A 26325-nucleotide genomic window follows, 5' to 3' on the forward strand; every position below is an offset into this window, starting at 1 on the left:
CAACCAATTGATGTGTCTCTCTCACATCGATGTTTCTGTCTCTCCCTCTCCCTTCCACTCTTTCTAGAAAACATCAATGGAAAAATATCCTCGGGTGAGGGTTAGCCAAAATAAAAAGGACACAGGATCACACATGCTGTCATACACTCACAGCCACGCTTACCCTGCTGGCCGTCATGCTCCAAGCCCTGCGAGATCACGTGTCACACACACAGCATCACACTCTTTTCCCCTTGCTCTCCTTTGAGGGGTGGTCCCTGCCCTGTGCCAGCCCTGCCCACACTAACCCCAAGACAGCCTGGCCCCTGCTTCCCAGTCCCTCTGGGCCTTGCTCTCCTCTCTCTGCTCGAGGGGCTCGCTCTCAATGGGTTTTACACTCTTGACATGTGTAGCCCGCCACGGGAGCCATGCAGGCTGCTGAGCAGCATTCCTGACTCCTACCCACTTGATGCTATCAGCCCACCCCAAGTTTTGACAAATGTCTCCAGACGATGCCGAGTGTGTGTGTGTGTGGGGGGGGTGGGGGGTGGGGGGGTTGCCCTGGGGTGAGAACCGCTGTTCTAGAATAGGGGAGGACACATCAGTTTTTATCAGAATGTTCCCATCTGGAAAATGGTACCAATGTACCATTTTGCCTGCCTGCCTGCCTGCCTGCCCCACAGGCAGTTACCCAGCTGCAAGCAGACCCAGCAGGGCCTCGGTAGTGAGCGCCTCGGTGGGTGAAGTCTGCAGAAGCCAACATTTCCAGCAGCTGAGACACTCCCCCCTCTCCCCCTACCCCCACACCCCACCTCTCTAAGGCCCCGGGCAGGTTAAAGCCCGAAGCCCAGGTTCTTGGCAGCAGCGGTGTGCCCGGTGCCCGGTAGGTGAAGTCCCAGGTAAGTGAGATCAACAACCAAGGTCTCCAGGAGGTGAGATTCCTAGGAGGTGAGGTCCCAGCATGTGATACACCTTCTCCGCATCCCCGTGGGGGAGGCCCTGTCAGGTGAGGTTCCTAACAGCACAAGTGGCTGGCAGGTGAGGCCCCAGGCTGGTCGGCTCATGTGAACCTAGAAGCTTTGCTGGTCACTGTCTGGTAAGTGGATTCCTGCTACAGCCGCCAGCGGGCCTTGCACACCCCCAGGGCCCAGCTGAAGGGTCACGGCTGCAGCCTCTCCCGCCAGTGGCAGTAGCTCAGGTGGCCAGCGTGGTCTCTGTCCAGGCCCGGCAGATCCTGGGCCGGCTCCTTGGGGCTCTGGAAGCTGTCCACATGGACGAAGGTGTTGGGTGGCAGAAACTGTTCGGGGTTCCTCCTGCTGGGGCGAAACACCTTGGGCATGCTCCCCCAGCTTCTCTGGTGCAGTTGGGGTGCAAGTTCTGCAAAGCCAGGTAACACTGGTACTGGGACAGGCACTAGGTCATGAGTGAGGGCCTGGGGCAGTAGCTTGTGGGAGTGCCCATCCATGTCCATTTCGAGATGAATTTAAAGCATCTGGTTGAATCCTTCCTCCACCTGGACACTACCCTTGGCCACCAGCTCGGTCTTAGCTGAGAGGTTGTCCAGTGTGTTGGCCGGCTGGCCAGGCCATGACTCCAGCCAGCCATACCATCCGAAATTGTCTGAGTCTCTGCAGTAGGACGTGGGAGATTGAAGTACCCACTCAGGGCCTTCAGCTGTGGGCAGTGGCCAGGGAAGTTCATGTTAAGCCAGACATAGCACTGGCGGGGCGGCCTGAGGGGAGGCGGAAGCTGGGCCTGCGGTCAGCAGCTAACCTGTAGGATGCATGAGGGCGGTGCCCACCTGAGGGTACATGCTGTGGCTGGCGGCCAAGTGGCAGTCAGCTATGTCAGGCCACAGCTCTGAGCAATGGGGTGCTGACTGTCCTGCAGGAGTGGGGGGGTGGGGGGCTCCCCCAAAGTGGCCTGGCTGAGCCCCCCCCCCCCCACCAGAAGATACTGGCTCTGCCCACCCATTAGGAGCTTGGTGAGAGAGTTCATTGTCGAATTAGAGGGCCACATGGGCTCAGGGGACGCACACAGGTAGAAGAAGCACAAGGCCAGAAGCAGCTGCCACAGCCCCCCAAGGAGCTAATGGTGTCAGGGACATTGTGCTTTGGCCCGGTCGAGCGGACCCATGGGTCAGAGCAGCTGGGACGAGGGAGAGTGGACACAATGTCACTGATAAAAATAACCCACAAGCCGAAACCGGTTTGGCTCAGTGGATAGAGCGTCTGCCTGCGGACTGAAAGGTCCCAGGTTCGATTCCAGTCAAGGGCACGTACCTTGGTTTTGGGCACATCTCCAGTGGGCGGTGTGCAGGAGGCAGCTGATCGGTGTTTCTCTTTCATCGATGTTTCTATCCCTTGCCCTTCCTCTCTGTAAAAAAATCAATAAAATATATTTTAAAAAAAATAACCCATGCTGAGGGGGCACACGTGGGCTACCAACGTGAATGTTCCTGAGTCCTGAGGCAGGCACCGGTGTGATTCCTGTTTCACAGATGAAGAAACTGAGGCCAAGTGACTCAGAGTGAGGAGCTGAAATTCCAACAAAGACAGTCTGACCGGAGTCCACTTCCTCCTGGCCCTTAGGCAACACAGCCCTTTCTCCAACTGGGGAGGGGTCCCCAGGGAAGGTGGGCTAGGTCCCCACAGCTCCCAGGTCCCACCTTGACCCTGACCTTTCTCATCTTTCCCAGACTCCTTTCCCATCTGGGAGAAGACAGCGTTGGTTACAAGCGGCTTAAATCAGGGGCTTTGTCTGAGAGGGGCGCAGCGGGTGGGGTTTGAAGGTTATGTAGGAACTCACCAGGTAGCATAGGAGTCAGGGGAAGAGTGTTCCTGGCAGAAGAAACAACCAGTGCAGAGGGCTGGGGGTGAGAAAGAGCCTGGCCTGTCTGCAGGAAGAGCAAAGGAAGTGCTAGAGAGGCCAGTGTGAACTTGATGTTATATTCAGTTGGTGTTCCACCATCACTAAGTGCTCCAAATAGCTCCTCTGGGTCTGTGCTGGCTAATTTCCCTCCAGTCCCAGTCCTTCCTGTCCCCAGGAGTGGTTACAAAGTCCTCCCAGACCGCAAACCCCAACCACTGGAGAGGAAATCTTGGGTCTGCAGCCCGGGAGCTGCCCATTTCACAGGTGAGAAAACTGAGGCCCAGAGAGGCACATCTGTCTCTTGCCTGAGTACACAGAGCTAGAGCCATTATGATCAAGAACCTCAACTCTCCCCTCTGACTGTAACCCTAAATTTCTCTCCCACTTGGTAAGTGGCACTGTCTGTTAGGACTTTCTGCCATCAGGGGATTGTTCCACCTCGCACCATCCCATTCACTGGCCACTAGCCCAGCATGGCTACTGAGCCCTTGAAATGTGGTTCTGGTGTCCCAGGAATGGAGTTAATGCTCATTTACATAGAAAACATATTCTCTTCTGTAAATTGAAAACAACTTGAAATAAAAAGTAAAAACAAACCAAAAACAATGTCTGGTTCTCAATTCAATGATTGGAAAATATGTAAGAACATTTGGAACACCCGGGTTGTGGAAATCTGCTTTTTCCACCATATGTTTTATGGCGTCTAAGTACAGATCTAGTATCTACAATGAAAACTGGGTGTCAGCATTAGGTGAGCTGCCATAAAATACACGTCGGATTTCCAAGACTTAGGATGAAAAAGAGAATAAAAATATCTCAATAATTTTGATATTTATCTCACATCAAAATAATACTAGTTTAGAAAGAAAGTATATTATTAAATTAATTTCATAAAATATACCCCAGGTTGCCAAAACTTCGCATGCAAATGCAGCTACTAAAAAAATATTAACTGTACGTATGGCTTTCATTGTATCTCTATTGGACAGCTTTCATTGCTCTAAATTTTTTAAAAAATATATTTTTATTGATTTCAGAGAGGAAGGGAGAGGAACAGATAAAAACATCAGTGATGAGAAAGAATCACAGATTAGCTGTCTCACGCACACCCCATGGCTGACAATAAGACTGAGACCTCCTGGTTCATAAGTCAACACTCAGTCACTGAGCTATGCCGGCCAGGCACTCTAGAATTTTTAAGAAAGAGTAACTATTGATATGAATCATAATTTATTTAAAACTGATCTGACAGTATTTTCTTTCCCCCCCACTTTATTAAAATCTATCTATCTATCTATCTATCTATATCTATCTATCTATCTATCTATCTATATCTTTCCTCATCACCATTTATCCCCATTCTATTCTCCTCCATCTTCACCCACACCCCTCCCCTCTGCAATCACCACACTGTTGTGTCCATGATTTCTTGTTCTTTCTTTTTTGCTCAATCCCTCCAACCCTCTCAGGCCCTCTCCTCCAGAGCTGTCAGCCTATTCTCTATCTATGAATCTATTTTTTATCTTGCTTGTTAGTTCAGTTTCTTTATAAGATTCCACATATGAGTGAAAGGATATGGTACTTTTTCTCTGACTGGCTAGTTTCGCTTAGTATAATGTTCTCCAGGTCCATCCATGCTGTAACAAAGGGAAAAAATTTCTTTTTTTTTTTAAATGACTGAGTAGGATTCTATTGTGTAAATGAACCGTAGCTATTTTATCCACTCATTTATAAGGGACACTTGAGCTACTTCCAAATCTTGGCTGTTGCAAATAACGCTGCAATGAACATAGGGGTACATATATTCTTCCAAATGAGTTTCAGGTTTCTTCAGATAAATTCCCACAAGTGAAATTGCTGAGTCATAAGGCAATTCTATTAAAAAATTTTTTTAGTCCTCACCTAAAGATATTTTTCCATTGATTTTTAGAGAGAATGGAAGGGATGGGGAGAGACAGAGAGAAACATCGATGTGAGAGACACATCGATTGGTTGCCTCCTGCACTCACCCCAACAGGGGCCAGGGATAGAGCCTGCAACCCAGGCACATGCCCTTGACCAGAATTGAACCTGGGACCCTTCAGTCCCTGGACAGATGCTCTACCCACTGAGCAAAATAGGTTAGGGCAGTGGTCGGCAAACTCAATAGTCAACAGAGCCAAATATCAACAGTATAACGATTGAAATTTCTTTTGAGAGCCGAAAACATTTCTGCGCATGGGCCATGAAGTTTCAATCGCACTGTACTTGTGCGCCCGCATGTGGTATTTTGTGGAAGAGCCACACTCAAGGAGCCAAAGAGCCGCCTGTGGCTCACGAGCCGCAGTTTGCTGACCACTGGGCGAGGGCCATTTTTAAATCTTTGAGGTATCTCCATGTGGCTTTCCATAATGGTGTGCCAATCTACTTTCCCACCAACAGTGCACAAGTGTTCCGCTTTTTCCACATACTTGCCAACACTGGTTTGTTGATTTATTGATGAGAATCATTCTGGCAGGTGTAAGGTAATATCTCATCATGGTTTTAATTTGCTTTTCTCTGATGATCAGTCACACTGAGCATATTTTCATATGTCTATTGGCTATCTGTCCTCTTTGAAGAAGTGTCTATTCAGGTCCTTAGCCCATTTTTTAAATAAACATTTAAAAATGTTTGTATTGGGAGAAGCTAAGATGGCGGCATAGGTAAACGCCTAACTGCAGCCTCACACAACAATTTCAAAAAAATACAACTAAAATACAAAATGGACATTATCCAGAACTACAGGAAAGTTGACTGACTGGAAATTCTACAATGAGAAGCAAGGAGAAAACCAGAAGGAAGAGCGGAGGAGCTGAAAAAGCCTAAGGTACGGAGACACACGGGGCGTGCGGAGAGGAAGGAGCTGGAGAGGAGGGGCAGCTAAGTGCATGGCTGGCATTCCCTAGCGGGAAGGAGATAAAAGCTCCAAACTGTGCTGAACCCCAGTTCGGACAGCACTGAACCCCAGTTCTGAGCCAGACCCTGGGGACCCAGGCTCATATGGAGGGAGTTTAAGCTATAAGGCGGAAACTCAGGGGAGCGGCAAAAGGCAGTCCGGAGGCGCGCACATTGTGTGCAGAGAACGGACTGTTTACGGAAGCCAAGGCTGTAGGCTCCACCCTGAAACTCCACCCCATCCAAGCTGAGCACAGAGGCTTTTGAAATTTTCCAAGTCTAGTCGAATAAGGCTGTCTCCTGGCATAGACACAGCTGATCCTCAGAGCCAATTGGCCTGGAGGTCAGTTCCTCCCAGTGATACCAACAACAATCAAGACTTAACTACAACAAGGCTGTACACACAGTCCACAAAAGGGGACACCAAAAGTGTCCACCTCAGGTAACTGGGAGGCTGACCCACAGAATCATATAGGACACCTTAGCACACAAAGCCACCCTACCAATTCAGGGAAGCCACGAAAATGCCGAGACAAAGAAACAGATCACAAATGAAAGAAATGGAGGACAAAAAGCGACTGGCTATAAAGTTCAAAACCACGCTTATAAGGTTTTTCAAGAATTTCTTAGAAAAGGCTGATAAAATAAACAAGACATATGAGGATATGAAAAGGGATCAACTAGAAATAATAAGGGATCAACTAGAAATAAAGAATACATTATCTGAAATAAAAAATATTATACAGAGTCCTAAAAATAGAATGGAAGATCGCAAGAATCAAGTCAAAGATTTGGAACATAAAGAGCCAGAGAACACTCCTCTACAGAAGCAAGAAGACAAGAGAATCCAGAAAGTTGAAGATAATGTAAGAAACCTCTGGGACAACTTCAAGTGAACCAACATCAGAATTATGGGGGTCCCAGAAGAAGAGAGAGAGCAAGATACTGAAAACATACTGAAAGAAATAGTGACAGAAAACTTCCCCCACCTGGTGAAAGAATTAGACTTACAAGTCCAGGAAGCGCACAGAACCCCAAACAAAAGGAATCCAAAGAGGACCACACCAAGACACATCATAATTAAAACTCCAAGAGCAAAAGACAAAGAGAGAATATTAAAAGCAGCAAGAGAAAAGCAGGTAATTACCAATAAAGGAGCACCCATACGATTGTCAGCTGATTTTTCAACAGAAACCATGCAGGCCAGATGGGAATGGCAAGAAATATTCAAGGTGATGAATAGCAAGAACCTACAGCCAAAAATACTCTACCCAGCAAAGCTGTCACTCAGAATCTAAGGCCAGATAAAGAGCTTCACAAATAAAAAAAAGCTAAAGGAGTTCATCACTGCCAAACCAGAATTATATGAATTGCTGAAGGGGGTTCTTTAGGAAGAGGAAGAAAATAAAGATAAAAATTATGAGCAACCAATATGTAACTATCAACAAGTGAATCTAAAAACCAAAGGAATTAAAAAATCTAATGAACAATATTATAATAGCTGGTGAATATAATAGAATCAGAGGTATGGAAGGGGAGTGAACTGACGATTCTCGGGAAAAAGGGGAGAGGGGGGATGTGGGAAGAGACTGAACATAAACTGTGCACCTATGGATGAGGACAATGGGGGTTGGGCAAAGGGCAGAGGATGGGGTGGGAACCTGGTGGAGGGGAACATTGGAGGGGAGAAAAATGAGGAACATTTGTAATAATATGAACAATAAAGATTTATTAAATGAAAAAAAATGTTTGTATTGATTTTCAGAAAGAAAAGGAGAGGTAGAGAGAGAGAAACATTGGTGTGAGAGCATAATATTGATCAAATACCTCCTGCAAGCACCCCACCAGGGATTGAGCCTTCAACCTTTGATGCCTGGGGCTCCAGCGGCCTCCATCTTCACTTAGCCACCATCCCTGCTGGCTTTTACCACCAGAAGTATGGGGAATTCTCTTCTGGGCACTGGGCTGGGGGCCTAGTGTGGAGCTTGGACCCCTCAACTTCCGAGGGAAACCTCCAACAGCCCAAGATATCCCTCTTGATATTTCTCTGCCAAACTTGGGTGTGGGATCAGCCTTCCGGTGTCTCCACCACTCCTACCAGTCTTGATGTGGCTTCTTCTTTAATTTCAGAGTTGTAGGACTTCCATTCAGCTCGGTTTCAGGTGGTTCTGAATGATGGTTGTTCTGTAGTTTAGTTGTAATTGTGATGTGGTTGTGAGAGAAGGCAAGTACTGTGTTTACCTACACCACTATCTTGCCTGGAAGTCTTTCATTTTTTTTCTCTTGTTTCCTTTGCCCAAGGAGATGTATCAGAAAAAAAATATTGTTATAAGAAATATCCGAGGAGAGAATCCAAGATGGCTGCTCGGGTAGGCACCTAGCCGCAGCCGCACGCAACAATTTCAATAAAATACAACTAAAATATAAAATGGACATTACCCAGAACTACAGGAAAGTCAACTGACTGGAAATTCTACAACGAGAAGCAAGGAGAAAACCAGAAGGAAGCGCGGAGGAGCTGTAAAAGCCCAAAGTACGGAGACACGCGGCACGCGCGTGGAGAGGACGGAGCCGGAGAGGAGGGAGGCCGAGTGCCTGGCTGGCGTTCCCTAGCGGGAAGGAGATAAACACTCGGACTGTGCTGGGCCCCCAACTGCTCTGAACCCCCGTTCTAGGCCAGACCCCGGGGACCCAGGCTCATCCAGAGGGAGCTGGGCTGTAAGGCGGTACTCGGGGAAGCAGCGAAAGGAGGTCCCAGAGGCGCGCACACAGCGCGCAGAGAAGGGCCGGCCGGCTGTGCCGTAGGACTGCCCTGGCGGGAAGGAGACAGGCTCCAGACTGCTCTGAACGCCACCTCCAACTCCACTTCCAACTGAACTGAACCCCAGTTTCGGGCCCATTGCGGGAGAGCTTACACTGTTTGGTAGCAGGCGAAAATCGAGGGCACCTTTCTCTCAGAGGCGCTTGCAACAAGTACTGAAGGACCCTGAGTCTCAGGAGTCGCATAGGGCGGGGCTGACGGAAGCCAAGGCTGTAGGCTCCACCCTGAAACTCCGCCCCCATCAGGAAAGCTGCCTGCGAAAATGCCTAAACCAAATAGATCACAAACGAAAGAAATGGAGGACAAAAAGCAACTGGATATAGAGTTCAAAACCACACTTATAGGGTTTTTCAAGAGACTCCTAGAAAAGGCCGATAAAATAAATGAGACCTATGAGGATATGAAAAGGGATCAACAAGAAATGCTAAGGGATCAACAAGAAATAAAGAATACATTGTCTGAAATAAAAAATATTCTACAGAGTCCTAAAAACAGAATAGAAGATAGCAAGAATCAAGTCAAAGATTTGGAACATAAAGAGCCAGAAGACACTCCTCTGCAGAAGCTAGAAGGCAAGAGAATCCAGAAAATTGAAGATAATGTAAGAAACCTCTGGGACAACTTCAAACGATCCAACATCAGAATCATGGGGGTCCCAGAAGATGAGAGAGAGCAAGATATCGAAAACATACTGAAAGAAATAGTGACAGAAAACTTCCCCCACCTGGGGAAAGAATTGGACTTACAAGTCCAGGAAGCACACAGAACTCCAAATAAGAGGAATCCAAAGAGGACCACACCAAGACAAATCATAATTAAGATTCCAAGAGCAAAGGACAAAGAGAGAATATTAAAAGCAGCAAGAGCTAAGCAGGTGGTTACCTATAAAGGAGCACCTATACGATTGTCAGCTGATTTCTCAACAGAAACCATGCAGGCCAGACGGGAATGGCAAGAAATATTCAAGGTGATGAATAGCAAGAACCTTCAGCCAAAAATACTCTACCCAGCAAAGCTATCACTCAGAATCGAAGGTCAGATAAAGAGCTTCACTAATAAAAAAAAGCTAAAGGAGTTCATCACCACCAAACCAGAATTATATGAATTGCTGAAGGGGGTTCTTTCAGAAGAGAAAGTAAATAAAGATAAAAATTATGAACAACAAATACGTAACTATCAACAAGTGAATCTAAAAACCAAGGAAATTAAAAAAAAAATCTGATGAACAATATTAACTGTTGAATATAATAGAATCAGAGGTATGGAAGGGGAGTGAACTGATGATTCTTGGGGAAAAGGGAAGAGGGGAATGTGGGAAGAGACTGAACATAAACTGTGCACCTATGGATGAGGACAATGGGGAGTGGGGAAAGGGCAGAGGGTGGGGTGGGAAGGGGGGGGGAAAGGAACACTTGTAATAATATGAACAATATAAATTTATTTAAAAAAAAAAATAAAAAAAAAATAAAAGTTTGAGCCGAAAAAAAAAAAAAAAAAGAAAAAAAGAAATATCCGAGATTTTACTGCCTATGTCTTCTTCTAGGGTTTTTATGGTTTCAAGTTCAACATTCAAGTCTTTAATACATTTCTTTTTCATATACATTTTGAGTTTATTCTTATGTGTGGTGTAAGAAGGTGACCAAGCCCTGGCTGATTTTGCTCAGTGGTTAGAGTGTTGGCCCTTAGACCAAAGTTTCTCGGGTTCAATTCCCAGTTAAGGGCATGTACCTTGGGTGTAAGTTCCCAAGCCCTGATTGGGGTGCATGTGGGAGGCAACCAATTGATTTTTCTCTCTCCTCCTCCTCCCCGCTTCCACTCTCTCTAGAAATCAATGGAAAAAAATATCCTTGGGGAAGGATTAAAAGATAAAAAGGTGGTCTAGTTTCATTTTTTTGCACATATCTGTGAAAAGGCTGACCTAGGCTGCTGGTTCTCAAAGTGGGTTCTGTGGCAAAGGGAGGCACCAGGGGTTTTTTGGGGGTGTGGATGAGCAGGTGAGCTGAATTCAAGATGCCACCCCTCATTCAGTCTCTGAGTTAATAAACATTCCTTCAGTTCATGCTATAAATCAGGCCCCAGGTATATTGCAAGGAGCAAGTGGGTGAGATAGACGATACATATGGAAACTCCTAAGTGGACATCCTATATAATAAAAGTCTAATATGAAAATAGACTGAACTGTGGAACAACTGAACAACCAAACAACCGATCACTATGATGTGCGCTGACCACTAGGGGGCACACGTGGAAAATGGCGGGCGTCTGCAGCAAGCAGCAGAGCACAGAACATGGTGGGCCTTGGCCATGGCTCACACCCCCAGCCAGCACTGGTCTCTATCACTTGGTGCTGTCAGTGGGTGCGAGTGGGCCAGTGCCATCAGAGTGCGGGAGCAGTGGTGGCGGTGGCAGAGCTGCTAACAGACAGGAGACGGGGGGTCACAGAGAGAGGGGCTGGGCAGGGGTGCAGAGGACATGCCAAGACGCCCCCTGTGCCCACCGCAGGTTTGTGGCCCACAGTTCCTTTCAAGGTGCACAAATTGATGCAGTGGGCCCCTAGTACAATCACAATGTGCACAGTGAGGAGAGTGTGACCTGGTCTGGACTTCCTGGATGTGTGATCTGTGAGCTAAAGCCCCAAACAGTTCTCAAAGTAAACAGAAGTAGGGAGAAGCATTCTAGGCAGAAGGGAATAGTCCATGCAAAGGCCCTAAAGCAGCAAGGAATGGAGGAACTGGAGGAAATTCAGCAAGGCTGGGTGTTTATGTGCAGGAGATGAGGTCGGGACCGGTGCTGAGGCAGGCGACATTGAGCCACATGTGCAATATTTAGCACTAGGGCGACAGGGAGCCATGCGAGGTTTCAAAAGGAGCAGTTTGTTGGGAGCAGAGCAGAGGCAGGGAGGCCAGAGAGAAGGAGGCTGCTGCAGGCAAGTCGAGGCCCGAGGCCCCTGTCCCAGACAAGAAATCACGTCTGTGAGGACGGTCACGCGGCCTGGGGTCCCACCAGCTAGTCCCAGGCCTAGTCACAGAAGAGGCTGACCCAAATCTCTCATGGCTCACTCATGGCAGGTGGAAAGACCTGGTAACTTATTAAAGTATAACTCAGGAAGCTGTCAGTCTTCATGCCACTGTGTCCTGGGCCTAAGGCCAAGGCTAGAACTAGAACCTTCCCCCCCAGCCACCCTGCTGACATGGAAACCAAGGTCCAGAGAAAGGGTCTTTGCCACACGGGTCTGTGCTGCACTAAGGGGTCTCCAGCAGCACAGCTGCTCTGCCAGCAACACTCTTTGCACCCCTCCCCTTATTAATGTCCAGGCATCTGTCAGGGCTCAGGACAGGCTCCTGCCCCAATGCCTCTCCTCGCCTGCCCCTCTCCCCCTCCCCTCCCCCCACAGGCAGCTCAGATCCCTCTCGGGGCTCCCACAGCTGCTCCTGTGTGCCCCATCATAGCGTTGGCCACGCCGTCACATCCCCTGCTGGGCTGGTGGCCCTTTGAGGACAGAAAAGCTGGAAAAGCAAGAGAGCTTGGAAGAGAGGATTTCAAACTCCCAACGGGGTCTCTGTGGAGGGCCACAGGGCTTTGCCTAGTCCAGGTCCGTGATCAAAATCTGGCTGGCTGTGTCTGCAAGCGTGTTGGGTTGGGGGACTTGTCCTGCTAATCCTGAGGGACTGAGGCTGGGACTGCCCTCTCAGAGCCTCAGTCTCTCCGCTCTGCATCGGCTTGTGCTAGAGCCCCCGGGAGTGCTCACTGTGCCTGTCTTCAGAGGGAATGAGCTCTCTGTCAGGGGAAGGATTCAAGCGGGATGGCTCTGCTCTGGAAGGAGTTGCTGCTCAACACCCTCTGAGATCCCCAGAGGAGCCAGGGCTTTACCTGCCCTGGGGCTGAGCCGGGAAGGCTCCTGGAGGCTCCTCCTGACAGCTTCTGATGGGCCAGGACTGCAGCCAGAGGGGCCCCAGTGCGGCCCCTCCCAACCTGCTCCTGGGCCTCTGGTTCAGGTCTACTTTTCATCATATGGCCAGAGGGGGGCGCTGTCCACAGGGGTCCCCACAACTGCACCTCAGGACTCCAAGGCCCTTGTAGTCCCCAGGAGCTCTAGCCATCTGTCACCAGGTCATGGGGAGGGTGTGGGTTGGGGCAGAAGCAGCCAGGCAGGGGGTACTAATGGGAGTTTTCCATATTCCAGCCCCTAACCAAGCCGAGTGGGCCTCCCACTGACCTGCTTGGGCCTGAACTCAAGGCACCAGGGGGCTGGTGACCAGCTGGCTTCAGGCACAGTGTTCCCGGGGCCAGGAAGTAAGGCCAGGCTAAGCCCCAACCCCAAGTGAGCCCCCAACCCTGGCTGAGCCCCAACCCCAGCTGAGCCCTGGTCCTGGGCGGAGAAGGGGAAGTCCCTGGGAGGTCTTTGGGGCTCCTGATCACTGTAATTCTACCCACCCAGACCCCTACAAGCCCTGTCCCTCCGCAGCAGGGGTGGGGAACCTTTTTCCTGCCAAGGGCCATGCGGATACTTATAACATCATTCATGGGCCGGACAGAATTATCAACTTAAAAATTAGGCTGCTATATTTGGTCAAGCATTTAATTAACTCGCCCCTAATGCCTTGGCAGGCCAGACCGAATGATTTCGAGGGCTGGATGTTCCCCAGCCCTACTCCACAGTGACTAGAAATACAACCATGCATGTCACAGGGATTAGGGAAGTCGGGTCCCTACCCAAACCACCCCCACTGGCCCTGTGGCCAAGCGACCTCCTGCACTGGCCAGTCCCACGCCTGGCAGCCTCAGCACAGGCCCCAGCCTTCACCCTGACCCCTCCCCAGATCCTCGGATCTGGCCCTTCATTCCCTCCCCCAGGACATCCCATCCTGCCCTAACCTCTTCCTCTGAGTGCCGCCTTCTTAGGGGGCCTCCTGCCACTGTCTCTCCCGTGATTTAGTGTTATGGCCTTAAACCACCTACAATTTTATTTGACCGTTTGACATTTTTATTGTCTGGTCACACAGCTGGGAAGTGGGGAGCAGGAGGGGGGTGGGGGTTTGGCACGTGAACCGTGGCCTCCTGGCATCGGGATGTGCAGGGGAACCAATCACCAGCCTCTGGGGTCCAGCCTTTGGGGTCAGAAGACCCTCCTGCCCAAAGCCAGAGGGAGCCAGTGCTCAGCCTGAATTTGCTTTGTGACCTGAGACCTCCTGACTCCGCGGAGGCAGCTCCCTGGAAAGGGGCTGATCCCGGAGCCCAGAGTGTGGGACATGGGGGACACCTCCCTCCGTCTTCAGAGGCTGAGACCCTCTGAACCTACATCGAAGCCCCCTCCCCACCCCAGAGCCTTGGGCCTGGGCTGGGTGATGCAGCAGCCAACCTGCTGGAAACTTTATTTCCCCTGGGGCCTCAGGGCTGCCAGCCAAGGAGGAGGGCATCGCAGGGGGCCTCCCAGCTGGATGGGTGAGAAATTATCCTCACGTGCATAATGCGCACGTGAGAAGGCAATGGGAGCATGAGAATGGGGCATGGATGGGGGCACCCTGGCATCTTCCCATGTTCACCAGGTGCCCGAGGCTCAAGGATTCCCATCTCCCCCACTCCCGTCTGACCCCCTCCCCCTCAGTCTGAGAAACTTCCAGAAAGAGGGAGTTAAAGAGAGGGAGAAAGGGGAAGAGGTTCAGTTGCAGACATCAGTTCAGTTGGAGGCGGTGACTACAGGGACAAAGGGACTCCAGGCTCCACCCTGGGCCCGCCCCCACTGCCTGGACAGCCCGCCCCAGCCTGCAAAGAAGTCCTGGTCAGGCCTCGGAGGACTCCTGCCTGCCTCCCAGGACCCCTGGCTTGCAGCCAGCCGGTGGGGAGAGGGGCCCCAGGTGTGTGGTGTGGGTGGCAGGTGAGTGATGGGCCCAGGGAGGCTGGCTTAGGCCTGGGGTCACAGGCAGGCTTGGCAGAGGCCCTCCAGGCCCCCCCCACATGCTCCCCAGTGTGATGCCCCTCCATCTTTGGTCCCAGCCCCCGTCAAAGGCATCACAGGGATCCTCGGTGTCCACTCAGCAGACAGGGAAACTGAGGCTCAGAGAGTGCCTGGAATTCACCCCCACCCCCACTTAGTCTTTCCTGGCATTCTCCAGAGAGGAGCAATTTCCCCCAACCCCAGACTGTTCTGGAATGTTCAGGAAATCCTCATTTAACAGCGGAATCCACCTGCAGCCCCTAAGTGGTGGCTCTGGGCTGGAACCTGGGCCTGTCTGTCTGGCCTCAGAGTTCTTGGTTGCAAAAGCTTCAGAGAACAGACCTCGACCTCCGGCAGCTGTGTGAACTTGGGCAAGGTATGCCACTTCTCTGAGCGTCAGCCACCTTGTCTGCAAAGTGGAGCCAACGCAGCTGATCCTCATGGAACCCTCTGGGGTCCCTGCAGCCCCTCCCGGCAGGGCATGATTGTGGGCAGAGGCTGGAAACCCACAGGCGGGGGCTCCTGGCCCTTCCTGTGCCTCAGTTTCCCCGTCTATTGTATTTTAAAGAAGGCAGCGTCTCTGCCCAAGAGATGGTGCTGGGGGCCGTCGCGTGGAGAGGGAGCGGGGGAAACTCGAGGTGACAGAAACCTGGCACCCCTGTGCTGCCCGCCCTCTGCCTTCCTTTATCCTGGGCCCCTGGCACGTTGGGGTCTGCCCACCCCTGGCACCCAGGCCCCGACCGGGTTCACGTGGCTTAAATTTCAGCCTGCGGTGGGTGAGGAGGCGGGGGCCGACACGCTTCATTTTCCAATTTGTGGAAATAAAAGCTGTGGGGCCATCTATTGTCAAGTGGAAAAAAGGCCCATTGCAAAACCGTGTGTGAAAAAACAACAGCATCTATAGGTGCGCTGCTGCCTCTGGGAGAGAAAATTCCAGGGAACTCAGGGGCTGGGAACAAAGGGCCCTTTCTCTGCCTCTGGAGAGGCTCTGCGGAGCGGAGCGTGGCTCTGGAATCAGAAGAGCCCGCGAAGGTATTTTATAAGACGGGAAAGCGTGCGGAGAAGATCTGTTGGGGCACGGAGACAGAAAAGCAGAGGTCTTGTTTTGTTTTTGGAGGATGCTTTCCAGTTTTCTGATACCTGTCCCTCCACTGGCAAAGCCTGAAGCAGGAATGCGGGCCAGCTGGGCACCCGCCCGCCCTGCCGCGAGCATATGTCGATGCCACGTGTGGGAGACGTGCCCAGGTTTGGCCCCCCGCCTTCACCATTGCTAGGCTCTCAGAATGTCTCGGGAGTCCTCACTTATCGTCAAATCCACCTGCAGCCACTCCGGCCCCCGCCGGCCTCCACCTGACGGGCACCAGGTCTGGGGACTGACCCTGGGGCAAGGGGAGATCGGATGGGAGAGTTTCAGGCTACATCTCACCCATCTCTGCTCAAGACGCTCCCAGGGCCTTCATCAATCTCAGAGGCAAAGCCCTCAGGTCCTGCTGCGTCCACAGAGGCCTCCTCACCGCTCACCCCAGGACCTTTGTATGGCTGTTCCCTCTGCCTAGAACTCTATCCTCCTGTTAGCCACGTGGCTCCCTCAGATAGCTCCCTCTTGAATCACTTTTTTCAAAGACCTCCCTCCCCCCAGCACTGCCCATCCCCGCTCTTGCTTTATTTTTCTTCATAGCAAGTGCTGCCACTTAACTAGACTGTATTTCTTTGCATCGTTTATTGTCTCTTGCCTTTGTCCCCATGGAGGATCTTGGTCTGCTTTGTTCCCTGCTGAGCTCCGAGCACACTGAACAGCGCCTGGCAGAGGAGGGGCTCCAGAAACACGTCTTGAATGAATAAGTGAATGAGCGAGCGAACAAAGAAACCAACAGTACTGAGCATGCTGGGAAATTCTGTTTCCTGGCTTATAATTACTTTTCCCCAAGACAGAGCCCCATGGGGCAGGTTCCGGGTGCCCCGTAGGACCTGGCACCCAACAGGTACCCTGTAAACAGGTGCTGAATGGATGAGTCACCGCAGAGAGCAGCTCAGGATCTCACTCGGAGAATTAGAAACAACGGCCCCGGAGACCCCAGACCTGGGGGCAGCGGGGACCTTTGCCCACCCTCTTCCTTGCCCCCCTCCTGGACTGCCTGGTGAGGGGCGGTCTCTGAGGGGCCTGCAGGTGAGGTGGCCCTGAACCTGGGCGACTCGGGTGAGCCAGGGGCCGGGCTGGAGCGGGACGGCAGGCAGGCGCGGGCCGATGAGGAATGCTTCGACACAGGAATGAATAAACAGGCTCCTTGGATGTCAGAGTCTGGGGGCCAGGGGACGCTTTGAACCTCATGCTTGGCTGAGGATGTTTGGACAAGGCAGGCGGCCAGGGGGTGTCATCAGGGCTAAAATTAGCCTCGGGTTCCCGCTCAGCCCCTCCCCCCGGAGCCAGGAGGGAGGTGGGATGGACCAGCCATCGCTGAAGTGTGCACGAACTTCATGCCAGGCCACGCTCCTCGAATGTACCAACGCGTTTAATTCTCCCAATGGCCCCGACAGCCAGGTGCAGGTGGTAGTATGTAGTATTCCCACTAGGGAGGCAGCCTGCTGAGAGGCAGAGGGAAAGCACTTAGTCATACAACACGAGGGCTGGGATTCGAATTCGGGACTGGAGGACTGTGCCCTTGCCCCTGGGGCCTTGCTGAAGGCCAGAGAGATGACAGACCCCACTCAGCAGAGGCGAGGTGGGCACGTGACCCCTCCTTCCCTCTCCCCTCCCCTCCCCACCCCACCTCGGCGGCCTCTGGAATCAGGATTCCAGCACAAATTCAAGGTCATCCGCTGCACAGATCTCACCCACCTCGTTCACTGTATGTGCATGTGGGGGAATGAGTGCCTGGGAGAGCAGGGTCCAGTTAAAGTTATTAGATATTTCCTGAAGAAAGCAAACAACCAAAAACAAAACCCAAATGTATTGGCAGATTCGGCCTCCACCTCCCCGGGGCGCCTTCCCGGGCTCCTCAGGAACTCCCCGGTCCAGCACGCACAGGTCCAGCTGGCAGGGAGGCCGCAGTGTCCCATAGGGACAGGTCCCTCCGATGGGCTAATGTCACCACATCCGGGCTTTCATCCCTACACACACGGGGAGAGTCACGGAGGCGCGCGGCCCTCCCGCACGGTCCCTCCCGGCAGATTAGAGAAGGCGCCAGAGAATCCCCCGAATCTGAATTTCAGATAAACAACAAATCACGCCATCGTTCCGTCCCACATCTCGGATGGGACATGGACTGAAAAGTCTATTTTATGCCTGGAGTTCAAACATAACTGGCCGTCTGTATTTTTATTTGCTTATTCTGACAGCCTTAGCTGCCTTGTCCAAACAAGCCGAGCTGGGGGAGGGCGAGGAGGGCCGCAGGCCTGCCGGCAAGGTGACTTGTGAGGATCTCCCCAGGGGATGGGCGAAGGGAGGAGCGGGCGGGAAGCAGGACGGACGGGGAGGGGGCCTCCGGCCTCTCTCTGCCCCGCCAATCCTCCGGCCTTGCCTGCTCTTGCTCATTATTCATGTTTAATGGTGGTTCCTGGGCCAGCGTGTGGGCAGGAACACCTGGGACTGAAGCTCCCGCAGCAGGCAGCCTCACTAATGGGGGTGAGTGAGTGGGGGCGGGGAGGGGGGGGGTCCCAGCCCACCGGGGGGCTGGCCCAGGGCAGGAAGTGTCCAATTTGGGGCAGCCGCAGGAAGACAGGCAGCAGGGACTGCGTCTCTGGCTGCCTTCACTGGTCCCCACTGACCACCTGTGCTGGGTCCTCCTGAGCCCCAGAGCCCCAGAAGCAGGAGGGGTTTTTTTGGGGGGGCTCCGCCACTCCTGGGCGCCCCCTCCCCCTGGCTCCGCAGATGCCAGCCTCCCCTGGAGCCTGTTACCGCGGGAGCTTATGAAACCTCACCGACAGGCTGAGTGGGAACTGAGGCCCTGAGAAGGGGCTGACTGGCCAGCAGTGGCAGAGCTGGGACTCTTTCTTGCCTTTTCTTTCTTACCTCTGTGCCATCCTTTATGCTGTTCCTCCAGCATGGGTTGCTCTTTCCCCCTTCTCCTGGAAAGCTCCTATGCATGCTTCAGTACCCCGTTCTCCAGGAAACCTCCCTAAACACCCAGCTATATCAGGCGCCTCCTCTGTATCCCTCTGCTCATGCAACCCCACTGCAGCCCTGGCCAGTCAGAGTGCTGAATGCCTGGTCATGTGTCTATCTCCTCGCTGGGCTGTGAGTCTGGATGGGGGGTTTGGTCTGTCTTGATCACCACCGTGTCCCCAGGGCCCAGTATGGGCCTGTGACACTGCAGACCAAAGTGCACCGGATGGAGGGAGTGTAACTGGGAAACTTACATGCATATATGCAAAGCCCATGGACAGGACAACAGTGTGGTGAAGGCCTGGGAGGGGCAGGTGTGGGGTGGAGGGGATCAATGGGGGAAAAACACAAAGGGGACATCTGTAACACTTTCAATGATAAAGATAAATTAAAAAACAAAAACTGCCAAAGCCGGTTTGGCTCAGTGGATAGAGTGTCAGCTTGTGGACTGAAGGGTCCTGGGTTCGATTCTGGTCAAGGGCATGTACCTTGGTTGTGGGCATATCCCCAATAGGGGGTGTGCAAGAGGCAGCTGATCGATGACTCTCTCTCATCGATGTTTCTAACTCTCTATCTCTCTCCCTTCCTCTCTGTATAAAAATCAATAAAATATATTAAAACAAAACAAAACAAAAACAAAACAAAACAAATGAAGTACACCGGAGTCAGCCACAGGGCCCTGGTTCTACCCGAATTTGCTGTGTGCAAGTAACTATCCCTCTCTGAGCCTTTGTTTTCCCATCTGTAAAATGGGGTACCAGCACCTCCTTCATACCCTGAGTTGCAAGGAAGACATGTTGTACGAAAGATGTTGAAACCATGCTTTGTTAGGGGAGGGTTGCTCAACATATATTTAAACCTCAACAAATATTTAAATACTTAGGCAAATTAAAACTACAATGAGCTATCACTATACACCCAGTGGAATAACCAAAATCCAAAGTGACAACACCAAATGCTGGTGAGGATGTGGCACAACAGGCACTCTCACTCACGGCTGGTGGGAACGCAATGGCGCAGGCACTCTGAAGACAGTTTGGTGATTTCTTACAAAACTAAACACACTCACCCGGCTGGTGTGTCTCGTGGTTGAGTGTCGGCTCATGCACAGGAGGTCACTGGTTCAAATCCTGTCAGGGCACATGTCTGGGTTGTGGGCTTGATCGCCGGTTGGGGGTGTGCAGGAGGCAGCTGGTCAATGATCCTGTATCATCACTGTCTTTCTTTCTCTTTGCCTCTACCTTTCCTCTAAAATTAATAAAAAATATAAAAAAACAACCTGAAAACCTAAACACACCCTTTCCATGTGACCCAGCAACCATGCTCCTTGGTATTTACCCAAAGGAGTTGAAAACTTATGTCCAAACAAAAACCTGCACATAAATATTCAGGGCAGCTTTACTGCCACTGTCAACACCTGGACGCAGCCCCTGCCCTCCGGTAGGCGGGGGACGAACAGACGGTGGGGCCTTCAGACAGAGGGATGTTCCTCGGAGCTACAGAGAAATGAGCTAACCAGCTGCAAAAAGACACGAGGAAACGTCAATGTATGTAACTGAGTGAAGGAAGCCAGCATGGAAAAGCTACACGTTACACGATTCCAACGCTATGACATTCTGGAAAAGGTGAAGCCATGGAGACAGCAGAGGGATCAGAGCCTGCCAGAGGGAGGGGGGTGCCTCGGCAGCGACACTACTCTGTGTGATACTGTATTTGTCCAAACCCACAAACCGTGCAACACCAAGAGCGAACCCTCATTCAGCTCTGGGCTCTGATCTCTCTGCTGGGTCAGTGTTTGCTCATCAGTTATAACAAGTGTAGCCACAAATGCAAGATCTTAGTGGGGTAACAGGGGAAACTGTGCCTGTGTGTGCCTTTGGGGGGGGTCAAGGTCATATATGGGAACTCGATACATTCTGCTCAATATTTTATAAATCTAAAATGGCTCTAAAATAGTTTATTCATCAAAAAATTTTCAGAAAGGTTGGGAGTATAGTGACCCATATACAAAATGACAGTGGCTGCACTATGTATAGTAGCAAAAACTGGGAATGAGGAAATGTGCTTTAAGGGGTCAACAGCCCAGCTGGAGGATGGAGCATTAGGCAGCCGTTAAAAGTCAAGAGGAAGTTCTTCACAGGAAGGGACCTGAGGTGTTTGTTATGAGGGAGCTGGACTAAGATCTGCGAACCAGCAGGGACTGTGATTATGTTTCTGCAGCGGAAAGAAAATATACAGACATGTTTGTTTCACATGGAACATGGCTGGAGGGAAAATAAGAAACCTGGCCTCGGCCTCTGGGGAGAGACACAGGTGGTGGGGGGAGGAGGCTGGGGAGGGAGGGTGGCAGAGATTTTTTTCTGAATAGTTTGGTGTATTTTAAATTGCCTGGCCCAGTCTGTTTTACCTATTGGAAAATCAACTACACAGTGTATTTTAGAAAGATGACGGTGAACAAAACAATGGGCAAAATGAAAGCATCTGGATGGGTGTAAGAGAAGGAGGGGGTTTTAGGCCAGGCCATGGGTCTGCCTGCAGCCCCTCTGTTTGGGCCGGAAGCCATCCCATGGGCCCTGAGCCCTGTCCTCGCTTGGCTCACACCTTTCTTGCTCTGGTTCATCCAATGCTCAGAGCCCGGCAGGGCCCAGGGGCAGGGTGGGGATGGGGGGTGGGGTGGGGGGCGCTGGTGGTGGTGGTGGTGGTGTGAGACATGGGCTGTGTGCGCTGGGGCCAGGCCTGAGGGAGACCAGGCCGACCACCCAGTGTTCCAGGAAGCCACTGGGAGGCGCGGCTGGCTCTGAGGAGGAACCCGTAAGCACCGATATGGGGCTGGGGGCTGAGCCAGGCTTTGCTAGTCGCCCAGATCCAAGGAGGACCTGAGGAAGGGAGGGAGGGTGCCTGAGGGTGTTGGGGGGGGGGGGGAAACTGCTTCGTGCCTCAGTTTCCCACAGGTAAAGTCTTCTCCGGCAGGGGATGCCCAAGATGATCTGCAGCTAGGGAACCGGGGGCTCTGCTGGGTTCTGAGCCCTAGATATCAAGCCAGACTGGGTAGGGATTGGCAAGCTCTGCCCCCACTTCCGGCCCCCTGAAGTGATGACAAACCCGACTCTGGCTTTGGGCTTGGAGGGCCAGGTGGGAGGGTGGGCTGGGCCCCCCACCAGAATCCAGCCAGACCTAAACCTCCGCCCTCCCCCCCTGGATGGGGACCCTGCATCCCAGGGGTATGGTGCTCCCGAGGCATCCAGCTCTGGCCCCTCCTCGGGCCAGCCCTCTTGGCGCTGCTCCCGGGGGTGTCTCTGCCCGGACAAGGGAAATGTTTTTGCCCAGAAGGACCCAGCACGACAGAAGGATGGATTTTGTGGTATCTGGCGGCCAGCGTTCCCCAAGGCAGTAAATCCTGCTCTGACTTGCTGTGTCCACATGGGCAAGAGGCCTGATGGCCTGTCCTCTCACCACTGTCCACCCCACCCAGCAGCGCATGGCCTCCTAGCTGGGGGGGGGGGGGTGTTTTGTGTGTGTGTGTGTGTGTGTGTGTGTGTGTTTAGCCAGCTATTCCAGCCCAAGGCCTTTGCACTCTGTTCCCGCTGCCTGGAACACCCTTCCCCCAAAGTAACCTGAGACTGGCTTCTTCTGTCCCTCCCTGACCACCCACCCCTGCTAAGAGCAACCTCACCACCTCACTTGCATCTTTATATATATTTGATTGATTTCGGAGAGAAACATCCACTTATTTATACATTCATTGGCTGATTCTTGTATGTGCCCTGTCAGGGGATCGAACCTGCAACCTTGGTGTACTGGGACAAGGCTCTTAACCACCAAGTCACAATGGCCAGGGCTCACCTGTGTCTTTCATGCCACCTTGGTTTTCTCTTTCGAGCACAGTTCATGCCCATTACGTGCTTGCTTTTTTTTTTACTGCCTGTTTTACTATTTCTCATTCCAGATTAGACTTTGAGCTCTGGGAAGGCAGGGACCTTGCTGGCTGATCCGTCCCCCGGGTTAAGACTACGCCTGGCACAGATGGGTGCTCAGTAAACACGTGGAGGTGAATTCTGCCGGGACCGGTTTGGCTCAATGGATAGAGCGTCGGCTTGGGGACTGAAAGGTCCCGGGTTCGATTCGGTCAAGGGCATGTACCTTGGTTGCGGGCATATCCCCAGTAGGGGGTGTGCAAGAGGCAGCTGATCGATGACTCTCTCTCATCGATGTTTCTGACTCTCTATCTCTCTCCCTTCCTCTCTGTACAAAATCAATAAAATATATTTAAAAAAAAACAAACAAAAAAAACAAAACAAAACACGTGGAGGTGAATTCTAACTCTTGTCTTGGAGACTCGGGCATGGGTGGTTTCCTTCTGCCCCCTCCATGCAGCCATCCTGGGATGGAGGGAGGGGAGCATGCCCAGAGCTGGCACCCAGGAAACAGGGCTGGGCCACGTGTATGGAGCCTGTTGTGTTTCTTGGCTGGCTGTTGACCAGGGGAGGCAGCCAGGATATGCTCCAGACCTTGAGGAGACCCACCTCCCACTAAACAATACCCGTGATGGTGACGTGGGATTTAGAAGCTGGTAAGTCTATGGGCAAAAGTGGAGGAGGGCACAGGGGATGTGGTGCCCTGCTGGCCAGATGGGAGGGCGTGTGATGGGGTGTCAGGAAGGCCTCAATGGCGTGATGTTCAAGCTGAAGGAGGCAAGGGGGAGAGCTGGGGAGACTTCTGGGGGGACAGCCGTCCAGAGAGAGCATGGCAAATGCAAAGGTCCTGGGGCAGAACTGTGTCTGGTGTGTTGGAGGAACAGTGAGGGGGCCTGTGTGGCTGGAGCGGAGTGAGTGGGGGGAGAGATGCAGGAGGTGAGGGCAGGAAAGGGACAGGGGCAGGTCGTGGGGAGAACTCAGACACGTGCCCCAGTGGGAGCCTGGAGGGCTGTGGGCAGAGGAGCAGGACCTGACTCGGTGTCCACAGGCGCTCTCTCTGGTCACTGCTGAGGGGAGGATGGACTGGGGGGCTGGGAGGGGGAGCAGGGGTTGGAGCCAGACCTGGGGCAGGTGAGTGATGGTGGGGGCTGGGCCCAGGGAAGCAGCGGCAAACCCCAGGGCCAAGGGGCCATCTCGATAGCCTCGTGTGCCCCCGCTGGACCAACAGGCACTCGGCCTACATCCAACAGAACTTCGTAAAGAAATCTGTGGGGTATCATTTTGCCTTTGAGATCCCCTGGTCCCATTGGGTTGCTTTTGTTCCAGTCACGCCCACCACTCCCACCTGTGAGACGAGAGACATTTTGCGTGGTTGTCCCAACAGTAGCGAACAATAACAAAACAGCTCCGCGGCTGTGAGCTCAGCCCTCTGCCACCTCCGGGCCCGTTTCCTGTCTGTAAAGCAGGACTGATAGGAGTAGCTGGCAGGGGGGAAAGGCCGCAGGGTTTCTCTCTTTTAGTCTTTCTTGGATCGCATACCTTTTCTTGGGCGACGAGGGCTCAGAGACTGGCTGAGCAGTCCCTGCAGGCTCGGCCCACCGGGCAGTGCCAGGGCCCTGGTCCTCAGGGAGTGCCTGCGGGGAGGGAAGGAAGGCCCTGTGGCTCCCTGCTGGCTCTCCCCGAGGGTCTCGCCATGCCCTCTGCCCCATGCCCTTCCCCTCACGCACATCTGGAAAGACCTCACCTGGGGCAGGGGCAGCTCTGGTAAAGTTCTCCGCTGCCCCAGGCAGGGACTGCTGGGCAGGAGGTGGGGTTCCAGGCAGAGGGGTGGGGGGCCTGGGGCCTGTGTGTGGGACGGGGATGATGTCAACCCCTCACAGCCTAGTAAATGTTTATGAGCAAGGGGGCCTGGGTTTGGGGGCTCCCTGGAGCCAGCAGGCAGCTGCTCCCTCCTGGCCTGTTCTGGGGGGCCTGGCAGTTCTGCTTAGACACTGGCGGCCGGCCCACCAGAGGGCTGTGTGGGTGGTGAGCACAGTCCCTGCCTGAGGTGTCTCGAGGGGAAACCAAGGCTGGGAGGTAGGAAGGGGCTGGCTGGCTGTGAACCTTCCCTTTCCATCAGGCATGGGGTTTGGGCTTCGGAGAAGTGGTGGGGGAGGCTGAGGAAGGGTGCGGAGGGAGGTGCAGGCGGGTCTGGTACAGGTCCTTGAGCAGGCACCTCCCTGCTCCAGCCCTCAGGGTCCTCCATGCAATGGGTCTGGGTCTGTGGTACCTACTCTTAGACTTTGTCACCCCTGCTGACTCGGGCAGGATGAATGGGAAGAGGAAGCGGACAAGGAGGCAGAGACAGAATGTGGACACCACAGGGCCAGAGGCTTTGGAGTGGCCAGCCATCCAGCTGAGCACGGTGAGCTCTGCCCCCTGCCGGCCACTGGAGGAACAGACCAGGCTGGTGCAGGAGCAGAGGGGCCGTCCCCGAGGGTGTGGGGAGCTTATTCCCAGGGTACAGTCATTTCCCTCCTCACTGAGTATCTTATGCACCCCACTTGCCTGATGGGAAAACTGAGGATGGAGCCAGGAAAGAACAAGTGTTGAAACCAGAAGGCAGGTCTGGAAGCCCAGCACCCTCAGGGCTCAGCCAGGCGCCTGGCCCCTCCCCTCGGCCCATGGGCGGGTAGGGTGTCTCCATTCTTCCTCAGGGAACCCAAGTCCAGGCGCAGGATGCTGGTGCCCCCTCCAGGGAGGGCGGTCTTGGCAGGGGTCCCTCATCATGGGGTGTGGGGAGGCTGGGGGGGCAAGGCCAGAAGAGACCTGGAGTGGCTATACTGGGGCAATAAAAAATGAGCAGTGACAGGCCAGTGGCTGACAGCAGCAGTGCCCGGACTGTGCTCTGCAGAGTTTAATTTTAGCCGATCAACACCCGGCTGAGTTATTACCTGGGCTGGACAGAAGAGAAAGCAAGGCTCCAAGTTTGGCTTTCAACCATGTCTAGGCCCTGGGGGTGGACGTGAGAGAAAGGAGGGGTAGGGAGGGGCGCAGTGAGGAGGGTGCATGAGAGCTGCAACCAGCCTGGCCTGCTCCTGCTGCCCCCAAGGCAATTTGCAGGGCCCAGACCCCGCCAGGGCACAACCCTGCTCCCAGGGGGACTGGAGGGCCCTAATTTATGACCCATCTCAGCGTGCTGGAGCAAGCCAGGCCTTCCTCTCCGGCTGCCAGGAAACACCGAGCCAGTTCTGCGGAAAGTCTGGGGGCCGAGGCGGCCAGTGTTCTGGGGCTGCCTAAATCACTGTGCCTGACAGGTGGCGGCCGGTGAGGATCTCAAGTCTCTCCTCTTGTTGCTGCCAGGGCCCCCTGCCCTGCAGGCTCTCAGTGGCCTGTCACCCACCTGTCAGATGGGGACAGCTCTGGGGCGGGCCATCTGCGGCTCTCTGCTCCAATGCCCGGGAATTTGGAGTCGGGCTGTGCGTGGGCCGTGGGCGTGTTTTCCGCATGCTGTTGGCTTTGGGGGGAGGCCCAGACAGAGGATGGTCTGTGGCCTGCAGGGGAGCAGCAGGAAGGGCTGTGGGCGCTGTCCCAGCTCCCACGCACAGGTTCCTGCCCCCCGACACCCGCTCCCTGCTTCAAGGCCAGCTGCTGCCTCTGGTCAGTGGGGAACAAATCCAGGAGCCTAACCTCCTGCTCCCATCCTCCCTTCCTTCCAAATCCACCCGAGTCTCCCTAGCTGGCGCTGGCCTGTCACTCTCACCCTGGAGAGCAGGGAGGAGAAAAGGAAGACACACACACACACAAA

At 53.1% G+C, this 26325-nt stretch overlaps 1 pseudogene across 1 annotated transcript; it reads right to left on the reverse strand.

The window, feature by feature from the left end:
- Positions 1–526: 526 nt before the first annotated feature.
- On the reverse strand, positions 527–21230 carry LOC311623342 (3-galactosyl-N-acetylglucosaminide 4-alpha-L-fucosyltransferase FUT3-like; annotated as a pseudogene). Its single transcript has 3 exons — positions 20773–21230; positions 1470–1711; positions 527–1434 (listed from the first exon to the last, which is right to left on the reverse strand). The product of its transcript is annotated as a 3-galactosyl-N-acetylglucosaminide 4-alpha-L-fucosyltransferase FUT3-like (transcript).
- Between the last annotated feature and the right edge of the window lie 5095 nt (positions 21231–26325).

Source organism: Pipistrellus hanaki (genome assembly GCF_964339955.1).
Source record: "Pipistrellus hanaki genome assembly, chromosome: 5".
In the NCBI taxonomy this organism is placed as follows: Eukaryota; Metazoa; Chordata; class Mammalia; order Chiroptera; family Vespertilionidae; genus Pipistrellus; species Pipistrellus hanaki.